At 40.0% G+C, this 20,000-nt stretch overlaps 1 long non-coding RNA gene across 1 annotated transcript in view; it reads right to left on the reverse strand.

The window, feature by feature from the left end:
* Nucleotides 1–10,727: 10,727 nt before the first annotated feature.
* The window catches only part of LOC143887634 (uncharacterized), a 9,970-nt gene continuing 697 nt past the window's right edge, over nt 10,728–20,000 (reverse strand). Inside the window, exon 2 of the long non-coding RNA XR_013254314.1 lies at nt 10,728–16,997. This is a non-coding gene — a long non-coding RNA (uncharacterized LOC143887634). The remainder of the gene's footprint in view (nt 16,998–20,000) is intronic.

Genomic DNA, 20,000 nt, shown 5'->3' on the forward strand with positions numbered 1-20,000 from the left:
GGTTTGGATGGTTAGGATGAGAGGAGAGGTTAGGTGGTTTTGGATGGTTAGACCCAGGTCAAGATCTGCCATTGATCTAACGATTTACGGAAATCGGGTCTCGGAATGGAATCAGGGTTCGGGCTATGAAGTGACCCTATCTTATTTTGTCCCGATTGATGATCCGTAAAGTCAGATCAAGATATTAATGACCTAAAACATATATTAGGTTATTGTTGGTTAAAGTAAAGCAAAATGTGGGTGTCTACAGATGCCCCTCTTTGGTAGAGACGACGTAGTCATCGAATACCAAAGTTAAAATGACAGAACCATTTTGCGTAACTTTAATCGACAAAGGAACCCCCTAAACACAATGCAACCTAATATAATGCAAGACCTTAGATGAAATCCTAGAATTGGAATGCAATAAAACAAACCCGCTGCGGTGCCGCTGGCAACGAGAGAAATGGGATACCATTTTCAAATGGATTTTCGGAGGGAAAGGAATATCGCTTTTGAACAGCTTCAGAGGAAATGAGACGTCATTTTCAAATGGTCTCAGAGAGAATAATGGATGACTTTTGAAAGATTCTTAATGAAAATGCAGCATCATTTTTGAATGGGCTTGGGCAAGATGAAATACCGTATTTATACGGATTCGAAGGAAATGAGACATCATAGTTGTATGATGTTCAAAGGGGATAAGAGACCATAGTTGTATGGACTCGAAGAGAATGAAATACCGTATTTGTACGGATTCCAAGGAAATGAGACATCATAGTTGTATGATGTTCAAAGGGGATAAGAGACTATAGTTGTATGGACTCGAAGAGAATGAAATACCGTTTTTGTATGGATTCCAAGGAAATGAGACATCATAGTTGTATGATGTTCAAAGGGGATAAGAGACCATAGTTGTATGGACTCGAAGAGAATGAAATACCGTATTTGTACGGATTCCAAGGAAATGAGACATCATAGTTGTATGATGTTCAAAGGGGATAAGAGACCATAGTTGTATGGACTCGAAGAGAATGAAATACCGTATTTGTACGGATTCCAAGGAAATGAGACATCATAGTTGTATGATGTTCAAAGGGTATAAGAGACCATAGTTGTATGGACTCGAAGAGAATGAAATACCGTATTTGTAAGGATTCCAAGGAAATGAGACATCATAGTTGTATGATGTTCAAAGGGGATAAGAGACCATAGTTGTATGGACTCGAAGAGAATGAAATACCGTATTTGTACGGATTCCAAGGAAATGAGACATCATAGATGTATGATGTTCAAAGAGGATAAGAGACCATAGTTGTATGGACTCGAAGAAAAGAGGCACCGTTCACAAACGGGCTCAAGGAGAAGACAAGACCATTCACAAATGGACTCGAGAAATGAGGCACCATTCACAAACGGGCTCAAGGAGGACGATACCATTCACAAATGGATTCGAGAAAAGAGGCGCCATTCACAAATGGGCTCAAGGATAAGACAAGACCATTCACAAATGGACTCGAGAAATGAGGCACCATTCACAAACGGGCTCAAGGAGAAGACGAGACCATTCACAAATGGATTCGAGAAATGAGGCACCGTTCACAAACGGGCTCAAGGAGAAGACAAGACCATTCACAAATGGACTCGAGAAATGAGGCACCGTTCACAAACGGGCTCAAAGAGGACACGAGACCATTCACAAATGGACTCAGAAAATGAGGCACCGTTCACAAACGGGCTCAAGGAGAAGATGAGACCATTCACAAATGGACTCAGAGAATGAGACACCGTTCACAAACGGGTTCAAGGAGAAGACGAGACCATTCACAAATGGACTTGAGAAATGAGGCCCCGTTCACAAACGGGCTCGAAGAATTTAGAGATTTTTTATGAACTTGAATTTGACGTAGGATTGGATTTTTTTTATTTTTTTTTTTTTAATTAAGGATTTGGATTTGATAAATTTTTTTATTTTTGGAAAATGAGGTACCGTCCGCAAACGGGCTCAAGGAGAAGATGAGACCATTCACAAATGGCCTCGAGAACAGAGGCACCGTTCACAAACGGGCTCAAAGAGGACATTAGAGCATTCACAAATGGACTCAGAGAATGAGAAACCTGTTCACAAACGGGTTCAAGGAGAAGACGAGACCATTCACAAATGGACTTGAGAAATGATGCACCTTTCACAAAAGGGCTCAAAGAGGACATGAGATTTTTCATGAACTTGAATTTGACGTAAGATTGGATTTGTTTGAATCGGGGATTGGATTTGATGAATTTTTTTTATTTTTGAGAAATGAGGTACCGTCCGCAAACGGGCTCAAGGAAAAGACGAGACCATTCACAAATGGCCTCGAGAAAAGAGGCACCGTTCACAAACGGGCTCAAAGAATTTAGAGGTTTTCATGAATTTGAATTCGACGTAGAATTGGATTTTTTTTTAATTAAGGATTTGGATTTGATAAATTTTTTTTATTTTTGGAAAATGAGGTACCGTCCGCAAACGGGCTCAAGGAGAAGATGAGACCATTCACAAATGGCCTCGAGAAAAGAGGCACCGTTCACAAACGGGCTCAAAGAGGACATGAGACCATTCACAAATGGACTCAGAGAATGAGAAACCTGTTCACAAACGGGTTCAGGGAGAAGACGAGACCATTCACAAATGGACTCGAGAAATGAGGCACCTTTCACAAAAGGGCTCAAAGAGGACATGAGATTTTTCATGAACTTGAATTTGACGTAAGATTGGATTTGTTTGAATCAGGGATTGGATTTGATGAATTTTTTTGTTTTTGGAAAATGAGGTACCGTCCGCAAACGGGCTCAAGGAGAAGATGAGACCATTCACAAATGGCCTCGAGAAAAGAGGCACCGTTCACAAACGGGCTCAAAGAGGACATGAGACCATTCACAAATGGACTCAGAGAATGAGAAACCTGTTCACAAACGGGTTCAAGGAGAAGACGAGACCATTCACAAATGGACTCGAGAAATGAGGCCCCGTTCACAAACGGGCTCAAAGAATTTAGAGATTTTTTTTATGAACTTGAATTTGACATAGGATTGGATTTTTTTTTGAATTAAGGATTTTTTTTTTTTTTTGAACTCAATGAAATCGGGGACATTATAGATCGTGCCCAGTAAAGATATTGGAAACCAAGACTTTGACGAATGATGAGACGACCAACCTTATGAACGAAGAACCATTAGTAACAAGAATGGATTAGGAACACTTTTATGAAACTTCAACAAGATTTTTCTCAATGAGACTGTTGGTCTTGTCTTCTGGGGATTTTGAAAACTGAAACCTTGAACAAGATACTTGAAATTGGTAATTTAGAACAACGGCTCTCTAACATGGAAAAGCGGGATCTGTTTTTTGACAGGTGCTTAGATGAACATTTCTTGACCAGGATAGTATTTAACTAACCGGAAGGAAATTCTGAATTTTAATGGTTCATCTTTCTGAGAAATTGGCTCAACCACCATTGCATATGGGGCTCTTCCAAGCTTAAGGTGCCTTCCTGGGGTATGATCTTTTTACGGAAGCTGGGCTTTCTGATGTTTCTACTTCTGAACTCTTCTGAGTTGATCTTCTTTGAAATGTAGCTGTTTGACTAGATTCTCGAACCCTTTCAGGTATAATTGCAGGGAGCTGCCTAGGCCGGGCCTCCTTCACCAAGACAGTTACATCATTTGGACATAGGAACGACGATTGACTCTTTCTAAAGAGAAAACTTAGATGAAAGGCACTACTCAAAGGATTGAGCAGCCCTGAAGGAGTGAACTTAGAATAACAAAGATTGACTGACTATACTGACAAACACAGTGATGCTTCTGACTTAGTTAATATTTTGTTTGGTAAGTCTATCCTTTCGAGGAATAGTTTTTCAATTGGTAAACACTGGACTTCTTCCTTAAAACAGTAATGCCTCAAGGATTTAATTACGCCCCCTAAGATTGCTTAGCTTCAATGCCCCCAGTTTTGAGGATATCACTTGAATTTGCTTGAACTTCAGTTGATCTTCAGTCTTGATACCGGCTGTTGCCTTCTTATACTGATTCTCTTACCGTGACCAAGTCACCTCTTCGGGGTTTTTAACTTGGCGGACCGCGCTAGCCTTAACTTTTGCCTGAACCACCATTCTAGGTTTTCGATCCAGCAGGCTATCCCCTTAGCTTTTGCCTAAGCCGCCCTTTCGGGTTTTCAACTTAGCAGGGGAATGATCTTAAATTTTGCCTAGACCGCCCTTTCAGGTTTTCAGTCTAGCAGATCTTCAAACTCCGTTCGTTTTCTTATTCATCATTTTTTTTTTATTGTGTCTCGGGACCTAGCTCATTAGTTCTGAACACCAGAAGGACTTTATAGGTAGGATAGGGCTTTTCAAAGAATGGCTTAAGGTTCAACAAAGATTTCGACCGAACCTGTGAACAGGTTGCCTACATATCCCAAGGTAGGAATCAGGTCGTGTGTAGGTCAAGGCGAATGCCCCTAGTTTGAAGATCAATTGTTTGAAGGTTAATTGGTTTTTTTCCTTTTTTCTTTTCTTTCTGGAACAATTAACTTCTCTTCTTTTGGAACTTGTCCATCTTTTTTTTTCTGGAACGATTGATTTTTCTTTTTTTTTTTTTTTTGAATCGACCGAACTCGGTTTAACCGAGCTGCCTACGTACCCCAGTGTAGGGATCAGGTCTCGCGTAGTTCGGGGCGGATGCCCCTAGTTTGATGGGTTTTCAAGAAAATTTGATTCAGGCTCGAAGGGTTTGCAAACCGGTATTCTTTTGACGTTGGGTTCTGATTTTGGGATTTATTCGGCCAAAGGAGGCCTTCCGATGTTCAAATTGGGAATCGATCTAGGTTACTAGGGTCCCTCTGGTACTGATTATTTATTTATTTTTTCTTTTCTTTTTTTTCACAGAATTTGACGGCATTTCCAGGTAAGAGATAATGGATCTTCTTCTTCCAAGATTCTAATACGTGCTTTTGATTTTCATAGAGTGAAACTTGTTCTTTGACATCCTCCATCTATGGATTCGTACTCTCGATATCTGATGATCACTTTTCATTGTTTGCTCTTGAACTTTTCATCTTGAATTTGTTGGCTTTATGTTATGAATTTGAGAACCAAGGTCATTGATTAGAAATATGAAAGTTGTTTCCGCTCTATGCCCCTTGTATAGCATATATCTTCTCACTTTCTTCATTTTCTTTGAGCTTTCCATCTATGTCTTGCCCCTGGTATCGGTTGTAGCTTTTCTAGACAATCTTCTTATTCTTGAAATAATTTTATCAATTCTTCACACTCTTTAGAGGGTAATGTATTTTCAATCGGCATTCACTGAATCAAAGTTTCAGTGCCAGTGTTTATCATTTCAATTTCATCTTTGAAAGGTTGGGATTGGCGCTCCTCCTCTCGTTCAAGTAATTGCTGTGACTCAAGTGGAGTTTCGTCAATTTTGTCCTCATTTGAGGAGGGAGTCTTATTTTAAGATCAGAAGCACACTTAAGAAACAGACACAAGTGAACTTTTTGGAACTGACTGAAATTTTATTTAAAGAAAAGCTATTACATCAGACGACCTATCCTGAACATGCTCAGGATTCACAACTCTAAATAAGAAAGGGAAACAGAAGATAACTTGCCTGGACTAGGCATTGACCTTTAACTGTAAGACCGGACTCAACAATTATACTGACCATGATGACTGACTCAACATAAAATAGTAAGTGACTAAAACTTTAACTGCTGCAACTGTTTGGCGTTGAAGGCTCGGCGAAGGCTGGTTCGTTCTGAACATCATCATGGCTGATACTTTCAATTTTGGACAATGATGACTGATTCGCATAGGGGAATGCCCCTAGCTCAAGGATTCTGAGAGTGAACTCTGAAGGACTTAGCAAAATAATCTTGAAAAGGTAGCCCCTAGAGGAGGAAGAGACCAGGGGTACAAGCAAGATTGGATTATCTGGACCAGGCATGATCAGATCATGAGAATGCATAATAGAAAGATTGTGAGATTCTGCATCTGCCGGTTAGGGGATGGCATGAAGATACGATCGAATCGTATGACAGAAGAACGAAAGACGCACGATCAAAAGATTAGATGAGATAGCATAAGATTGCTTTCAACGGATAGATCATGAATGACTAATCCTATGAGATTTTTGGAAATGATGGGATTTATATCCTAACCCAAAGGGAATTTTTTTTTTTTTTTTTTTTTCACATTTTATCAGTGTTACCTGAAGGCATCAACCCTAATCCTAATCTATCGGAGTGGAGAGAGAATCTCGACTCATGCCTTTGTTCGTGTATCTAAGGACCGATCGTAGCCATTGGAAGATGGACTACGGCCTAATCTAAACACAAATAGGTAGAATATCCTAAACTAGGCTCACACACGTGATGCACATGTGCTCGTATATTACATGCATGTGTGGGTTAATCTAGGGGTAAGGCCAAGAGTTCCCTTAGCGCGAATCCATGTTCGATATACTGTACCAGTGTCCGGCGTATCAGTACGTGAACAAGGGATCCGTTTACGTACCATAAAGGTACCAGGCTAAGGGTGGAATGCTTCTCTAGCACAGAGGCACCAGGTGATGAAATCCCAGTCAACCATGCTAGATAACACTCCGGGTTCCTAAAATAGGACGTGTGTGCACGTGAGATGCAAGGGTTTAGATGCAAGTGATGTAAGTGTGTGCAATAAGTTCGCGCGATCTATGATGCCTTCAGGTTTTGTTAGATTAAGTTTGAGTAAAATGTGATGAGAAAATAAAACAAGACAAACTAATCTGACAAGTATACAAGAGATAGAGTTCTTATGAGCCAGTTAAATTAAATTCAAATGAATTATCTTTTGGAATTTTAATGAAGTTAGGTGATCCCCAGCAGAGTCGCCAGACTGTGGTACCCGATCCCGCGAGAGGGGTGGGGCGCGAGCCGCCGCGCTCTCTCTCTTGGTCTCCCGTACCCACGCGATTGGCGTGTGCATTTAATTATTGATTTGAATTCGTCTTTCATGTGAACTTGGGATCACTAAGGCAATCCGAATTCCACACGAAAGAGACTGACAGAGTCGCCACCTAGATGTGGGATCTAGGACCCGAAATTAACCAGAAATCTAGACTCGCTACCTGGTTACGAGAATGGAAGGTATGGGGAGTTATCCGCCACATGCACCATTCCTGCCCGATAATCGGTCTTCGATTCCAAAAGCTAACTCTTTTAAATTTATTTTAAATGGCTCATTCAACTCTATGTTAATGTGCGAACTAAGTGACATGCATCCTATGATCTAATTTCAATGAGAATCCTAAATGTGTATCTTGATTTATTAATTTGTCTGGATTCAATCTAAGTGAAAGTTCTCCTAGAATTCTAATTTCATGGAAAGTCCTAAGTGATTTGATTAAGTATTTACAAGAAAATTAATATACAAAACACCACAATTTGTTGTGGTGCCGACTCGCGGGTGGTATGCCATCAGACATCCAAGCTGCCTACGTACCCAAGCCTCACTGGGATCAGAGTCGACGTAGTTCGGTGCACCTAAGCTAAGTTACATATGCCTAACTCAACTAAGACACCGACCTAGACGGGATTGACTGTTTCAACAGTTTTAGGAGAAGTTATTTAATTCAAGTTGAGGATTTTATTATCTTAGGATTTCATCGAAGATGCTATATGATTCTTATCTAAATGCAAGTTGTCTCTTAGACTAATGCAGGTTAGCCTACATCCTAGTTTACTAGGCTTGTCCTAGGGAAAGATCGGGTGACTAGTGTAACTAGACCTATGGCACGGTTGCTATACATAGCAAACGTCCGTGATGAGGCTGGACTCCTAACTCTAGGACTCCCTAAAACTTAGGACACGACACGACACCAGTGTTCCTAAAGTGGGCTCTAATGGTTCTTAAGACGGAAACCGTGATCCAACGGTTCCGAAAGACACAAGACAAATCGATTTAAATTCTCGAGGTTAGTGAAAAAAAGGATGGAAGAGATGATGAAATAGTGTGAGGGAATGAGAAAGATAGAGAAAGGTGCGACTGAACTTGGGAGTGCCAAATTGCCTACGTACCCCGCGATGGGGATCAAGCCACACGTAGTTCCGCTGGGGAGGTTGCTTGGATTTTGGAAGACAGAATTGGTATTTGGATCTGGAATCGGGTTTGTATTTGAGCATTGGACTTGAGATTCAGAAACATTGATCTAGCAATGGGATTTTGGAATTGGGAATTTGCATCAAAGAATTGAGCATATAGGAATCATCAAGGGTTTGAATTTTCGGAATTCAAAATGGGCGGGCTTATGAGATTCGGCCAAATGGATTCAAACATGCGACTCAGATTGTGTTGGGATATGACTTGGTTAGGCAAAAGGGAGGAAGTTCTATTAGGTGTAAAAGGGCATTAGTAGAATAGGGGAATGACTCGGTTGTGACATGGAAGGCCGCAACTTGGTCGAATGCGACTCGGTTGCATTGGGATGGGTTGATTAAGGAATTGGATTGAGTCAACTAAGGGGAGAGTCCAATTAGTTAAAGAGGTTGAGCATACTCGACTAGAGAGTTGGGTCAACTTGTGGTACCCTGATCCCGCGAGAGGGGTGTGGGGCGCGAGCCGCCGCTCTCTCTCTCTTGGTCTCTCGTATCCACGCGATTGGCGTGTGCATTTTATTATTGATTTGAATTAATCTTTCCTGTGAACTTGGGATCACTAAGGCAATCCGAATTCCACACGAAAGAGACTGACAGAGTCGCCACCTAGATGTGGGATCTAGGACCCGTAATTAACCAGAAATCTAGACTCGCTACCTGGTTACGAGAATGGAAGGTATGGGGAGTTATCCACCACATGCACCATTCTTGCCCGATAATCGGTCTTCGATTCCAAAAGCTAACTCTTTTAAATTTATTTTAAATGGCTCATTCAACTCTATGTTAATGTGCGAACTAAGTGACATGCATCCTATGATCTAATTTCAATGTGAATCCTAAATGTGTATCTTGATTTATTAATTTGTCTGGATTCAATCTATGTGAAAGTTCTCCTAAAATTCTAATTTCATGGAAAGTCCTAAGTGATTTGATTAAGCATTTACAAGAAAATTAATATACAAAACACCACAATTTGTTTGTGGTGCCGACTCGCGGGTGGTATGCCATCAGACATCCAAGCTGCCTACGTACCCAAGCCTCACTGGGATCAGAGTCGACGTAGTTCGGTGCACCTAAGCTAAGTTACATATGCCTAACTCAACTAAGACACCGACCTAGACGGGATTGACTGTTTCAACAGTTTTAAGAGAAGTTATTTAATTCAAGTTGAGGATTTTATTATCTTAGGATTTCATCGAAGATGCTATATGATTCTTATCTAAATGCAAGTTGTCCCTTAGACTAATGCAGGTTAGCCTACATCCTAGTTTACTAGGCTTGTCCTATGGAAAAGATCGGGTGACTAGTGTAACTAAACCTATGGCACGGTTGCTATACATAGCAAACGTCCGTGATGAGGCTGGACTCTTGACTCTAGGACTCCCTAAAACCTAGGACTCCCTAAAACTTAGGACACGACATGACACGACACCAGTGTTCCTAAATTGGGCTCTAAGGGTTCCTAAAGGAATTTTGAATCCACCGGCTCTTGGGAATCTCGAATTCTTTTGGGTTTGTGGAAACTTTTAGAGTTTTCTTGAAGCTTTTATTATCTGAAGGTATTTAGTGTGTTTGGTAGCTTTTAAAGTTGTTTATTTAGAAGGTTTTAGTTTCATTTGAAATTTTTAGTGGTCTTTTGGTTAATGGCTTTTAACGGATTTTTATCAGTGGATTTTAAATGGGTGAATTTTAGTTTTGTTAATTTTAGGTTGGATGTACTTTAGATTAATGTCTTTCGATTTTGGTTTGGAAAATGACGTTAACACAACCAAGTTTTGACAATTGCACAAATTCGACAAACCATTGACCATTAAAAGATCTGACAAATGCAGCCCACTAAAACTGTCGTAACTCTTTAACCGCTTGGCCAAATTCAACGTACAAACATGCGTTGGAAAGATCTTTTATAGGGCTACAACTTTGTAGTTCTCCATTGTTTGTAAATCTGTGATTTAGAGGTTCGAATTTGTGTTGCAAACAAAAGGACAGCAACATTAAACTGGAAATGCCTAAAGGTGTGCCGCAACCATTTTGGACTTAACTTTTTAACCGCTCGCTGTCTGATCTAGCACGAATACTCGTTGGAAACGGCACGAAAATATCTACGACTTTGTAGTTAACCATTTCCCACGATTCTGTTGTTTAGAGGTCGAAAAATCTGTTTAAAGTCTAACAGCTAGCACTATGACGGGAATGATATTGGCACCCCCATGTTTTCTTTTGATAGTTCTTATTTTTTTAGTGATTAAAAGACGGTGAATATGAAAAATGGCTTGAATGGGCCTGAGATTAGATTCAAATGGGATGTTTGAAAAAGGGGTTGTTTTTATCTACTTGGCAAGGTGGGGTATGGATATTGGGTTCTTGAGATTGAGTGGGGGCTGTTGTTATCAAATTGGAGTGGGGGCTGTTGTTATCAATTGAAAGATGGAGGTTTTGTAAGCCAAATTAAATGGGTTTTGATAATTCATGTAAAATTCAAGTTTTCTTTCTTGTAAATGTTCAAAATTTTTAATGAATTGTTTTCCCAAAAGAAATCTAAATTCCCTAACAAGCCAATGATTTCAACATCCCATTGCAAATAGGTTCTAATGACCCTAACACATTAATCATATTTAGCATAAGTGAGAACATGACCAAGGCCAAACTAGTACAAAATTAAACATGACATCAACCAAAATATACGCAAAACAACACTCAATCCTACAAATATAGAAAAGAAAATAAAATTCCAAAAGACATACCTTTTTGTAGACGATATTCCATGCAAACTTATGGAGAAGAGGGATTTGGTCTAGAGAGAGGGCTTGAATTTTCTAAGAGAGGGGTTCTCTCCTCTTTTCTTTTTTTTTTTTTGATGGTGGGATGAGAGGGTATTTATAGGAGAATGGGATAGGAGGTTAGGTGAGGTTAGGTGAGGTTAGGTGAGGTTAGGTAAGGTTAGGTGAGGTTAGGTGAGGTTAGGTGAGGTTTGGTGAGGTTTGGATGGTTATGATGAGAGGAGAGGTTAGGTGAGGTTAGGTGAGGTTTGGATGGTTAGGATGAGAGGAGAGGTTAGGTGGTTTTGGATGGTTAGACCCAGGTCATGATCTGCCATTGATCTAACGATTTACGGAAATCGGGTCTCGGAATGGAATCAGGGTCCGGGCTATGAAGTGACCCTAGCTTATTTTGTCCCGATTGATGATCCGTAAAGTCAGATCAAGATATTAATGACCTAAAACATATAAATCAATGATAGAGGGGGTTCTCACATGGATTTAACACACTAATTTATTTGTTGATTAAAACAAAACAAAATGGGGTGTCTACAGATGCCCCTCTTTGGTAGAGATGACGTAGTCATTGAATACCAAAGTTAAAAATGACAGAACCATTTTGCGTAGTTTTAATCGACAAAGGACTCTCTAGACACAACGCACCTTAACATAATGCAAAACCTTAGATGAAACCCTAGAACTTGAATAATAATAAAAACTCGATGCGGCGCCGTTCACAAACGGGCAATTAGAGAATGAGATATCATTTTCGAATGGATTCTGAAGGGAAAGGACAAAGATCGCTCTCAAACAGTTTTTAGAAGGAGATGAGACGCCGCTCACAAGCGGGTTCAACGAGGATAAGAAGCATTCCCAAATGGACTTGGATAATGAGGCACCGTTCACAAACGGCCTCAAGGAGGATAGAAAACCATTCACAAATGGACTCGAGAAAAGAGGCACCGTTCACAAACGGGCTCAAGGAGAAGACAAGACCATTCACAAATGGACTCGAGAAATGAGGCACCGTTCACAAACGGGCTCAAGGAGGACGATACCATTCACAAATGGATTCGAGAAAAGAGGCACCGTTCACAAACGGGCTCAAGGAGAAGACAAGACCATTCACAAATGGACTCGAGAAATAAGGCACCGTTCACAAACGGGCTCAAGGAGGACGATACCATTCACAAATGGATTCGAGAAAAGAGGCACCATTCACAAACGGGCTCAAGGATAAGACAAGACCATTCACAAATGGACTCGAGAAATGAGGCACCATTCACAAACAGGCTCAAGGAGAAGACGAGACCATTCACAAATGGACTCGAGAAATGAGGCACCGTTCACAAACGGGCTCAAAGAGGACACGAGACCATTCACAAATGGACTCAGAAAATGAGGCACCGTTCACAAACGGGCTCAAGGAGAAGATGAGACAATTCACAAATGGACTCAGAGAATGAGACACCTGTTCACAAACGGGTTCGAGGAGAAGACGAGACCATTCACAAATGGACTCGAGAAATGAGGCACCGTTCACAAACGGGCTCGAAGAATTTAGGGATTTTTTTATGAACTTGAATTTGACGTAGGAATGGATTTTTATTTTTATTTTTTAATTAAGGATTTGGATTTGATAAATTTTTTTATTTTTGGAAAATGAGGTACCGTCCGCAAACGGGCTCAAGGAGAAGATGAGACCATTCACAAATGGCCTCGAGAAAAGAGGCACCGTTCACAAACGGGCTCAAAGAGGACATGAGACCATTCACAAATGGACTCAGAGAATGAGAAACCTGTTCACAAACGGGTTCAAGGAGAAGACGAGACCATCCCCAAATGGCCTCGAGAAAAGAGGCACCGTTCACAAACGGGCTCAAAGAGGGCATGAGATTTTTCATGAACTTGAATTTGACGTAAGATTGGATTTGTTTGAATCGGGGATTGGTTTTGATGAATTTTTTATTTTTGGGAAATGAGGTACCGTCCGCAAACGGGCTCAAGGAGAAGACGAGACCATTCACAAACGGCCTCAAGAAATGAGGCACCTTTCACAGAAGGGCTCAAAGAGGACATGAGATTTTTCATGAACTTGAATTTGACGTAAGATTGGATTTGTTTGAATCGGGGATTGGATTTGATGAATTTTTATTTTTGGGAAATGAGGTACCGTCCGCAAACGGGCTCAAGGAGAAGACGAGACCATTCACAAATGGGCTCGAGAAATGAGGCACCGTTCACAAACGGGCTCGACGACACAAGATAGCTTTGATTGATGAATTCAACAATGAAAAATTTAGAGATTTTTATGAATTTGAATTTGACGTAGGATTGGATTTTTTGAATTGGGGATTGGATTTGATGAATTTTTGATTTTTTGAGAAATGAGGCACCGTCCACAAACGGGCTCAAGGAGGACATGAGACCATTCATAAATGAACTCAGAAAATGAGGCACCGTTCACAAATGGGCTCAAGGAGAAGACGAAACCATTCACAAATGGACTCGAGAGATGAGGCACCGTTCACAAACGGGCTCAAAGAAACAAGAGAATTTTTATGAACTTGAATTTGTCGTAGGATTGGATTTTTTTGAATTAAGGATTTGGATTTGATAAATTTTTTATTTTTGGGAAATGAGGTACCGTCCGTAAACGGGCTCAAGGAGAAGACGAGACCATTCACAAATGGACTCGAGAAATGGGGCACCTTTCACAAAAGGGCTCAAAGAGGACATGAGATTTTTCGTAGGATTGGATTTTTTTTTTTTGAAGTAAGGATTTGGATTTGCTAAATTTTTTATTTTTGGGAAATGAGGTACCGTCCGTAAACAGGCTCAATGAGAAGACGAGACCATTCACAAATGGCCTCGAGAAAAGAGGCACCGTTCACAAACAGGCTCAAAGAGGACATGAGATTTTTCGTAGGATTGGATTTTTTTTTTTTTGAATTAGGATTTGATTTGATGAATTTTTATTATTTTTATTTATTTTTTTTGTATTTTTGGGAAATGTGGCACCGTCCGCAAACGGGCTCATGGAGAAGATGAGACCATTCACAAATGGCCTCGAGAAAAGAGGCACCGTTCACAAATGGGCTCGAAGAATTTAGAGGTTTTCATGAATTTGAATTTGACGTAGAATTGGATTTGATGAATTTTAGATTTTTTTTTTTTTGAACTCAATGAAATCGGGGACATTATAGATCGTGCCCAGTAAAGATATTGGAAACCAAGACTTTGACGAATGATGAGACGACCAACCTTATGAACGAAGAACCATTAGTAACAAGAATGGATTAGGAACACTTTTATGAAACTTCAACAAGATTTTTCTCAATGAGACTGTTGGTCTTGTCTTCTGGGGATTTTGATAACTGAAACCTTGAACAAGACAGTTGAGATTGGTAATTTAGAACAATGGCTCTCTTGGATATAATCATGGAAAAGTGGGATTTGCCTCTTGACCGGTGTTTAGATAAACATTTCTTGACCAGGATAGTATTTAACAACTGGAAGGAGATTCCGAATTTTAATGGTTCATCTTTCTGAGAAATTGGCTCAACCACCATTGCATCTGGGGCTCTTCCAAGCTTAAGGTGCCTTCCTGGGGTATGATCTTTTTACGAAAGTTGGGCTTTCTGATGTTTCTACTTCTGAACTCTTCTGAGTTGATCTTCTTTGAAATGTAGCTGTTTGACTAGATTCTCGAACTCCTTCATACGATCGCAGGGAGCTGACGAGGCTGGGCCTTCTTCACCGAGACAGTTGCATCATTTGGACACCAGGACGACGATTGACTCTTTCTAAAGAGAAAACTTAGATAAAATGCACTACTCAAAAGATTGAGCAGCTCTGAAGGAGTGAACATAGAATGACAAAGATTGACTGACTACACTGACAGACACAGTAATACTTCTGACTTAGTTAATATTTTATTTGGTAAGTCTATCCTTTCAAGGAATGTTTTTTTTCAATTGGTGCACATGGGACTTCTTCCTTGAAACAGTAATGCCTCAAGGATTTAATTACGCCCCTTAAGATTGCTTAGCTTCAATGCCCCCAGTTTTGAGGATATCACTTGAATTTGCTTGAATTTCAGTTGATCTTCAGTCTTGATACCGGCTGTAGCCTTCTTATACTGATTCTCTTACCGTGACCAAGTTACCTCTTCAGGGTTTTTAACTTGGCGGACCGCGCTAGCCTTAACTTTTGCCTGAACCACCTTTCTAGGTTTTCGATCCAGCAGGCTATCCCCTTAGCTTTTGCCTAAGCCGCCCTTTCGGGTTTTCAACTTAGCAGGGAAATGATCTTAAATTTTGCCTAGACCGCCCTTTCAGGTTTTCAGTCTAGCAGATCTTCAAACTCCGTTCTTTTTTTTCTTTTTGTGTTTCGGGACCTAGATCATTAAATCTGAACACCGGAGGGACTTTATAGGTAGGATAGGGCTTTACAAAGAATGGCTTAAGGCTCAACAAAGATTTCGACCAAACCTGTGAACAGGTTGCCTCCATATCCCCATGTAGGAATTAGGACGTGTGTAGTTCAGGGCAAATGCCCCTAGTTTGAAAATAAATTGTTTGAAGGTTAATTGATTTTTCTTTTTTTCTTTTCTTTCTGGAATAATTATCTTCTCTTCTTTTGGAACTTGTCCCTCTTTTTTTTTTTGGAACGATTGATTTTTCTTTTTCTTTTTCTTTTGAATCGACCGAACTCGGTTTAACCGAGCTGCCTACGTACCCCAGTGTAGGGATCAGGTCTCGCGTAGTTCGGGGGAATGCCCCAAGTTTGATGGGTTTTCAAGAAAATTTGATTTAGGCTCGAAGGGTTTGCAAATCGGTATTCTTTTGACATTGGGTTTTGATTTTGGGATTTAATCGGCCAAAGGAGGCCTTTCGATGTTCAGATTGGGAATCGATCTAGGTTACTAGAGTCCCTCTGGTACTGATTATTTTTTTTTTCTCTTTTGTTTTTTTTTTCGCGGAGTTTGACGGCATTTCCAGGTAAGAGATAATGGATCTTCTTCTTTCAAGATTCTAATACGTGCTTTTGACTTTCATAGAGCGAAACTTGTTCTTTGACATCCTCCATCTATGGATTCATACTCTCGATATCTGATGATCACTTTTCATTGTTTGCTCTTGAACTTTTCATCTTGAATTTGTTGGCTTTATGAATTTGAGAACCAAGGTCATTGATTGGAAATATGAAAGTTGTTTCCACTCTATGCCCCTTGTATAGCATATATCTTCTCACTTTCTTCATTTTCTTTGAGCTTTCCATCTATGTCTTGCCCCTGGTATCGGTTGTAGCTTTTCTAGACAATCTTCTTATTCTTGAAATAATTTTATCAATTCTTCACACTCTTTAGAGGGTAATGTATTTTCAATCGGCATTCACTGAATCAAAGTTTCAGTGCCAGTGTTTATCATTTCAATTTCATCTTTGAAAGGTTGGGATTGGCGCTCCTCCTCTCGTTCAAGTAATTGCTGTGACTCAAGTGGAGTTTCGTCAATTTTGTCCTCATTTGTGGAGGGAGTCTTATTTTAAGATCAGAAGCACACTTAAGAACAGACACAAGTGAACTTTTTGGAACTGACTGAAATTTTATTTAAAGAAAAGCTATTACATCAGATGACCTATCCTGAACATGCTCACGATTCACAACTCTAAATAAGAAAGAGAAACAGAAGATAACTTGCCTGGACTAGGTATTGACCTTTAACTGTAAGACCGGACTCAACAATTATACTGACCATGATGACTGACTCAACATAAAATAGTAAGTGACTAAAACTTTAACTGCTGCAACTGTTTGGCGTTGAAGGCTCGGCGAAGGCTGGTTCGTTCTGAACATCATCATGGCTGATACTTTCAATTTTGGACAATGATGACTGATTCGCATAGGGAAATGCCCCTAGCTCAATGATTCTGAGAGTGAACTCTGAAGGACTTAGCAAAATAATCTTGAAAAAGGTAGCCCCTAGAGGAGGAACAGACCAGGGGTACAAGCAAGATTGGATTATCTGGACCAGGCATGATCAGATCATGAGAACGCATAATCGAAAGATTGTGAGATTCTGCATCTGCCAGTTAGGGGATGGCATGAAGATACGATCGAATCGTATGACAGAAGAACGAAAGACGCACGATCAAAAGATTAGATGAGATAGCATAAGATTGCTTTCAACGGATAGATCATGAATGACTAATCCTATGAGATCTTTGAAAATTATGGGATTTATATCCTAACCCAAAGGGAAATTTTTTTTTTTTTTTTTTTTTCACATTTTATCAGTGTTACCTGAAGGCATCAACCCTAATCCTAATCTATCGGAGTGGAGAGAGAATCTCGACTCATGACTTTGTTCGTGTATCTAAGGACCGATCGTGACCATTGGAAGATGGACCACGGCCTAATCTAGACACCAATGGGTAGGATATCCTAAACTAGGCTCACACACATGATGCACATGTGTTCGTATACTACATGCATGTGTGGGTTAATCTAGGGGTAAGGCCAAGAGTTCCCTTAGCGCGAATCCCTGTTCGATATACTGTACCAGTGTCCGGCGTATCAGTACGTGAACAAGAGATCCGTTTACGTACCATAAAGGTACTAGGCTAAGGGTGGAATGCTTCTCTAGCACAGAGGCACCAGGTGATGAAATCCCAGTCAACCATGCTAGATAACACTCCGGGTTCCTAAAATAGGACGTGTGTGCACGTGAGATGCAAGAGTTTAGATGCAAGTGATGTAAGTGTGTGCAATATGTTTGCGCAATCTATGATGCCCTCAGGTTTTGTTAGGTTAAGTTCGAGTAAAATGTGATGAGAAAATAAAACAAGACAAACTAATCTAACAAGTATAGAGTTTTTATGAGCCAGTTAAATTAAATTCAAATGAATTATCTTTTGAAATTTTAATGAAGTTAGGTGGTCCCCAGCAGAGTCGCCAGACTGTGGTACCCTGATCCCGCGAGAGGGGTGTGGGGCGCGAGCCGCCGCTCTCTCTCTCTTGGTCTCTCGTATCCACGCGATTGGCGTGTGCATTTTATTATTGATTTGAATTAATCTTTCCTGTGAACTTGGGATCACTAAGGCAATCCGAATTCCACACGAAAGAGACTGACAGAGTCGCCACCTAGACGTGGGATCTAGGACCCGTAATTAACCAGAAATCTAGACTCGCTACCTGGTTACGAGAATGGAAGGTATGGGGAGTTATCCACCACATGCACCATTCTTGCCCGATAATCGGTCTTCGATTCCAAAAGCTAACTCTTTTAAATTTATTTTAAATGGCTCATTCAACTCTATGTTAATGTGCGAACTAAGTGACATGCATCCTATGATCTAATTTCAATGTGAATCCTAAATGTGTATCTTGATTTATTAATTTGTCTGGATTCAATCTATGTGAAAGTTCTCCTAAAATTCTAATTTCATGGAAAGTCCTAAGTGATTTGATTAAGCATTTACAAGAAAATTAATATACAAAACACCACAATTTGTTTGTGGTGCCGACTCGCGGGTGGTATGCCATCAGACATCCAAGCTGCCTACGTACCCAAGCCTCACTGGGATCAGAGTCGACGTAGTTCGGTGCACCTAAGCTAAGTTACATATGCCTAACTCAACTAAGACACCGACCTAGACGGGATTGACTGTTTCAACAGTTTTAAGAGAAGTTATTTAATTCAAGTTGAGGATTTTATTATCTTAGGATTTCATCGAAGATGCTATATGATTCTTATCTAAATGCAAGTTGTCCCTTAGACTAATGCAGGTTAGCCTACATCCTAGTTTACTAGGCTTGTCCTATGGAAAAGATCGGGTGACTAGTGTAACTAAACCTATGGCACGGTTGCTATACATAGCAAACGTCCGTGATGAGGCTGGACTCTTGACTCTAGGACTCCCTAAAACCTAGGACTCCCTAAAACTTAGGACACGACATGACACGACACCAGTGTTCCTAAATTGGGCTCTAAGGGTTCCTAAAGGAATTTTGAATCCACCGGCTCTTGGGAATCTCGAATTCTTTTGGGTTTGTGGAAACTTTTAGAGTTTTCTTGAAGCTTTTATTATCTGAAGGTATTTAGTGTGTTTGGTAGCTTTTAAAGTTGTTTATTTAGAAGGTTTTAGTTTCATTTGAAATTTTTAGTGGTCTTTTGGTTAATGGCTTTTAACGGATTTTTATCAGTGGATTTTAAATGGGTGAATTTTAGTTTTGTTAATTTTAGGTTGGATGTACTTTAGATTAATGTCTTTCGATTTTGGTTTGGAAAATGACGTTAACACAACCAAGTTTTGACAATTGCACAAATTCGACAAACCATTGACCATTAAAAGATCTGACAAATGCAGCCCACTAAAACTGTCGTAACTCTTTAACCGCTTGGCCAAATTCAACGTACAAACATGCGTTGGAAAGATCTTTTATAGGGCTACAACTTTGTAGTTCTCCATTGTTTGTAAATCTGTGATTTAGAGGTTCGAATTTGTGTTGCAAACAAAAGGACAGCAACATTAAACTGGAAATGCCTAAAGGTGTGCCGCAACCATTTTGGACTTAACTTTTTAACCGCTCGCTGTCTGATCTAGCACGAATACTCGTTGGAAACGGCACGAAAATATCTACGACTTTGTAGTTAACCATTTCCCACGATTCTGTTGTTTAGAGGTCGAAAAATCTGTTTAAAGTCTAACAGCTAGCACTATGACGGGAATGATATTGGCACCCCCATGTTTTCTTTTGATAGTTCTTATTTTTTTAGTGATTAAAAGACGGTGAATATGAAAAATGGCTTGAATGGGCCTGAGATTAGATTCAAATGGGATGTTTGAAAAAGGGGTTGTTTTTATCTACTTGGCAAGGTGGGGTATGGATATTGGGTTCTTGAGATTGAGTGGGGGCTGTTGTTATCAAATTGGAGTGGGGGCTGTTGTTATCAATTGAAAGATGGAGGTTTTGTAAGCCAAATTAAATGGGTTTTGATAATTCATGTAAAATTCAAGTTTTCTTTCTTGTAAATGTTCAAAATTTTTAATGAATTGTTTTCCCAAAAGAAATCTAAATTCCCTAA

Source organism: Tasmannia lanceolata, unplaced genomic scaffold (genome assembly GCF_043159265.1).
Source record: "Tasmannia lanceolata isolate RefF3 unplaced genomic scaffold, GAP_Taslan_0.1 ptg000012l, whole genome shotgun sequence".
In the NCBI taxonomy this organism is placed as follows: Eukaryota; Viridiplantae; Streptophyta; class Magnoliopsida; order Canellales; family Winteraceae; genus Tasmannia; species Tasmannia lanceolata.